Source organism: Euprymna scolopes, chromosome 3, assembly GCF_053919585.1.
Source record: "Euprymna scolopes isolate OS-2025 chromosome 3, ASM5391958v1, whole genome shotgun sequence".
NCBI lineage: Eukaryota > Metazoa > Mollusca > Cephalopoda > Sepiida > Sepiolidae > Euprymna > Euprymna scolopes.
Window position 1 is genome coordinate 46,042,266 of NC_136484.1, and position 5,747 is coordinate 46,048,012.

Here is a 5,747-nt window from a genome sequence, read left to right on the forward strand (position 1 = left end):
TATCCCAATAAAAAATATATTTAATACAATCAATTATATAATATATTTACTTATTCAAATATAAATATATTTAATACATTCTAATATAAATATATTTAATACATTTAAATATAAATATATTTAATACATTGAAATAAATTCGAATATAAATATATTTAATACATTCGAATATATAATGTATTTAGTACATTTGAAAATATAATATAATACATTTGAATATAAAATATATTTCATACGTTCGAATATATAATATATTTAGTACATTTAAAAATATAATATATTTAATACATTCGAATATATAATATATTTAGTACATTCGAAAATATAATATATTTAATACATTTGAATATAAAATATATTCAATACGTTCGAATATATTATATATTTAATACATTCGAACCTTTGTGGGGGATTTTTCGCTATGAAAGCCATTAAAATTTTATGGAATATGTAAATGTTCCCAAAAAATTACAAAAAAGAGTTAACCAAAATTAACTAGCAAGATAGTATTTTAGAAATATTTCTTTAGTTTTTTGTTTTTTGTGTGTGAAGCAGGTTTGTGCTTTCTTTTTTTTTTATTTGGCATTTAAATATTTATACGGCTCTATAAAATATGTATACGGCTCTATAAAATATTTATACGGCTCTATAAAATATTTATATGGTTAAGCAAAGGCTGTCCTTAAGGCATATCTTGGCGAGTAAAATAAAATTCCGTGTAATATTTTTTCAAGATTTGTTAGTGGTGTCAGATGTTATGCAATAATCGATTTGATTAGATCGTTTGAAATGTTACGTGTAATCACGTGACTTTGTTTTTTCATGGACAAAGTATTTGATAAATATGATTTCATTTCACGAGATGACTGCTGCTCGGATTTCTGTGGATTTTCATTCACTTCTTTTTCTTTCTTTTCATAACCCGCAGGATATCTGAAATTAACGTAAAAAAAAACGAAAAAAAAGTATAGATATATAGTTAATGCGTTCGTAGATAGAAAACATGCAATAGGAAAAAAATTATGAAGAAGAAGAAATAGTTTAACACAGTTTTATGCTTCTTTGCATTCTATATTTTATTTCGGTTATGGAACTTTTCAAGAATAATCTAAATATTAATTTACTTGTCTGACGTCCAGTGTCACAAAAACCATCATCATCGCAAACATTAATTAATGCGAAAAGAATTACCGCTCTTTTTGTTACTCTTTATCGGTTAACAATCATTAAAACTAGTTCCTCTCCAAAAATTTTCAAAACCAAAAAAAACATGACTGTCTGTTTACGTTTTCAATTTGGCTATTTTATTTTATAATTTTTTAGGTCATGTTGAAAGGATGGTTGGTTGTTTTTGTTTTACGGCATATCAACCCTTTTCGGATTATTTAATGCCGAATCCAAAGATTTTGAAGAAAAATTTTTTAATAGAATATATTTGTTGTTTTCACGTCGGTTTCTATTTAACCCATAGTTGGGACCCTAACAGGTACTACCACTCCGGGTCAGAGTGGACCTGGGAGCAATGGTAATTAAAGGGTGGCTCCACACTCCCCAAAGCCCACAAGCTGGGGCCTCACCACTGGATATAGTTTAAGGTCATATCCAGGACCCCCATTGAGGGACTTTTACCCTCTGCAGGGGGGGGGGCAGTCGGCGTATTCTAATGCCCCACCGACAGGGTCCATGATGAGAGGAGACTGTAAGTGTTTTTTTTATCAATTTTTTATCATATTATTTTTTTTTTATCAATTTTTTATCATAGATTCTTTTTTAAAATTAAAAAGAAAATGTGCACATGAATTGACATCTGTTCCGTTATGATTTATATAAAAAATTATTTAGAAAAAAAAAAAAAAACAATATGTTGTGTTTTGAATTTCCATTGAAAAAATGTAATTTTTTTAATTAATTCTTTTTAGCTTCAAAAAGTTCTTCTTTTTTTTTTTTCTTAATTACTAAAAAAAAATGTTTTAAATTTGTCGTTATTTGTTTTATTTTATTTTTGTATTCATTTTCTTTATAATTTGTTTTAAAGTTTTTCAACTATCGTGGATTTTTTTTATGATTTCTGCTAGTTTTTATTAAACAGATCAAATCATACCAAAACATAGTTTTGGGTAGTAGTGAACGGTATCCACCAAAAGAATAGGTCGTCTTCAGGCGAACTCTTAATTTGGTGACTGCGATCAGCAATATGATCATTTGCATGTCATCCTCATTATATCAACCCTGGTGTGGAAAATCCAAATGATCTGATATTTTAATAATATGAACTAGCGGGACCTGTGGAAATTCCACAAGTGACTCATTCATATGTCACATATTGATGTTGGCATTCTGTAGATGTTCAGTGTAAATGGAGACGCTCTGGTATCATTGTAGCTTTTTTGTTAAACTGCAAAAGTATTTATCTAAGCTAGCACGAACTCGTGGTAAAGCCCGGTCGTAAAGTACGCTTAAATATGATATTTTGATTCTTGCAGAGTTTGTATATATTATTATAGAGTTAATGTTCTATCGAATTTTATATATTATAAAGTTGCTATTTCAAAAATAAAAAATATATATATCCATATGACTTGGGTGCATCAGTTTGAATCGAAACTGAAATAAAAACTTATGAAATATATATATATATATATATATATATATATATATATATATATATATATATATATATATTGAGTTCTTTCAGTCATAATCGAAACTGAAACCAAAACTTATGAAGAATTCTTGATAAAATTATTTATTAAAAAAAATAGATGGAGTACCATCAGCTATAGTCGAAACTGAAACCAAAAGTTATGAAAAATTCTTGGTAAAATAATTTATGACAAGAAAAGTACATAAAAATTAAACGACCCGGATGTAAGCATGACGCACAAAAGAACACACACGCTATCGTATCAATATATAGATGATGAACATAAACATATTCATTAAAAAGAAAAACAGTTTTAGAATATTTTTATTTTGTTATATTTAAAAGTAAAAGTTTGTTATAAAAACTTGTGCGAAAATGAAATGAAACAAACAAGAAACTGTGGAACGTAATTGGGCAGGATAATCAAATTAACACCGTCGATTTCGTATGACGTGTTATGATGTAGAAAACAGACAATAGGCCAAGTAAGATAATACCGTATTTTTACTATTTTGTGTGCATTGTGGGTTGGTGAGTTTTAATATATATGGCAGGGGGCCGATACTGGTAATCGGTTTCACAATTAAGACAAAAGACACAGACAAAAAAAAAGACAAACTCATGTATAATATAAACATAGCGTTTATTTCAAAGAAATAAACATGTAACCGTTAGGAAAAGAGTCCATGATTTAGTGTGTCATGAAAAAGATGGATTGTTGCCCTGTGATGATGATGGTTGTTATCCTGGCCGGAGTATCTTTTGGGTGATCATGTTAGTTGATGGATCATTTGACGACTGCTGTGATGATGGATCGTGGCCGGAGTGTCCTCTGATCTTTTTACTGGAAGATGTTTCTTTTTACCTAACTGCTATAAAACTGCGCTTGTCAGAACAAACTTTAGATGTTGCTGCTGCTGCTGCTGCTGCTGCTGCTGCTGCTGCTGCTGCTGCTGATGATGATGATGATGATGATGATGATGACGACGACGACGACGACGACGACGACGACGACAATGGCGATGATGATGATGATGATGATGATGATGGTGGTGGTGGTGGTGGTGGTGGTGGTGGTGGTGGTGGTGGTGGTGGTGGTGGTGGTTGTGGTGGTGGTGGTGGTGGTGGTGGTGGTGGTGGTGGTGGTGGTGATGATGATGATGATGATGATGATGATGATGATGATGATGATGATGATGATGATGATGATGATCGGTTAATAGCTGCTATATTTGGTATGACGATTGTCGGCGTGCTGATGTAGGAAAGATTCGGAGCTTCTGCAAAATGCCATTTCTCCGTACAATAAGGATTGAAGACTATTGGATGTCATCACAGGGGTTAAATGGCGCTGTAACGTCTAGCAAGGATTCGTGGAGAAACTTGTAGTCGGCGAAAACAGGGAGGAAGGCGTCTCGTCTGGCGTCGATTCCAAAAAGGCAGAGCCATGAATGAGCGGCTGAGTAAAGGAACCCACCTATAATATACTGTATTGTCAGCTGCTGCTATTGCGACACTTTGCTATATCTGATTGGTCGGTTTGAGTGACGATATGCGCAGAAAGAAATAAACTGTGTTGGTTTCTGTCACAGATAGCGTTCAATGATCAAACATCTGATTTTGTTAAGAGTACAAAGTTATAAACAGAGTCGTCACGGAACGGCTCTTATCCTGGATAATTGATCGTATGAGTAAAAAAACGTTGTTGGGAATGAGTAACGAATTATATCGCAAAGACTGTCCAAGTAGATAGTACAAGAGTTTCTGTACTTGATAAAACCAATGACGTAATGTGCTTGAAATCATTAATACAAATAGATCTGCACTGTTGGAGATGTTGAATGCAAATAACGCTGCACTGTTGTTGGTGCGCATTGTCAGTAAATTTGTCTGCAAATTCGAAGAGATGGGTGCAAGTGCATTTGCATGGTTGCAGGTGACCACTGCAAGTAAATCTAAACGGTTGAAAGTGATGAGTGCAAATGAGTCTGAACGGTTAAAAGCGATATGCCAGTGCGTCTGCACGAATGTAGGTGATGAGTTCTTGCATCTTTCTACTGTTGTTAGTCGCGTTTTTCAGCGTGGAGACTCCTCGACGGAGTTAATTAATGAACGCTCAATCGTCGGAATCATTAGTACACTATGACCGAAGTTAAATGTGCATGGTGTCGAAGCACGAGGTTTTCAAGTGGGGCTGTAGATTGACAGAGACTACAAGTAGGTATGCTGTGTTGTGGGAGCGCGTTCGTTCGAGTTAATGGGTTTTGATTTTGCAAGACGTGTACAAATATAGAGAGATTTTTTAGAGATGGTAAACTTTACCATGACAACTCTATTTTCTTTAATTGCAGATTTGACAACAATCTTGGGTTCAGCTTTGTTTGGCGATTCATCATGTTGTTTCAATTTAGCAGGACGGAGTTACATGACGCACAGCGCGCGATACGATCAATTTACTGAAACATTTGATGAACAAAATTTCTAACTACTTGGTTCGTGCGATTTAACCCTGTTACGCTTTTTTTTTTTTGTTTTTTGTTTTTTGGTGGGGGGGTATGTAAAGTCTCGTGCCTATGCTGATAAACCAAACACAGTAAGGTCCTGGATATGACCTAAAACTATATCCGATGGTGAGGCCCCACCTTGCGGGCCTTGGGGAGTGTGGAGCCACCCTTTAATTGCCATTGCTCTCAGGTCCACTCTGACCCGGAGTGGTAGTACCTTTTAGGGTCCCAACTATGGGTTAAATAGAATCCGACTTAAAAAAAAAAAACAAATATACTCCATTAAAAATCGTTCCTTAAAATAACTAGATTCGGCATTAAATAACCTGAAAAAGGTTGATATGCCGTAAAACAAAAACAACCAACCAACCAAACACAATAAATTACTTGGAAGACAACATTCCATGCGTTATGAGCGAAATACAGCCTAATATAATGCATAAAGTCTGCGAAAATTGGACTTCTAGATTACACCATATGTGTGGTAGACGGGTGGGGGGGTCATATGTCCGAAACTATTTAAATTATAAATGGCAAAAGTTAATCCTTAGAATAAACCACATATTTGTATAATAAAAATATTTTTTTGTGATTTTATT

General features: G+C 33.5%; 1 long non-coding RNA gene across 1 annotated transcript in view; it reads right to left on the bottom strand.

Annotated features, from left to right (window-relative positions):
• Positions 1-563: 563 nt before the first annotated feature.
• The window catches only part of LOC145254685 (uncharacterized), a 147,177-nt gene continuing 141,993 nt past the window's right edge, over positions 564-5,747 (bottom strand). Inside the window, exon 2 of the long non-coding RNA XR_013863793.1 lies at positions 564-933. This is a non-coding gene — a long non-coding RNA (uncharacterized LOC145254685). The remainder of the gene's footprint in view (positions 934-5,747) is intronic.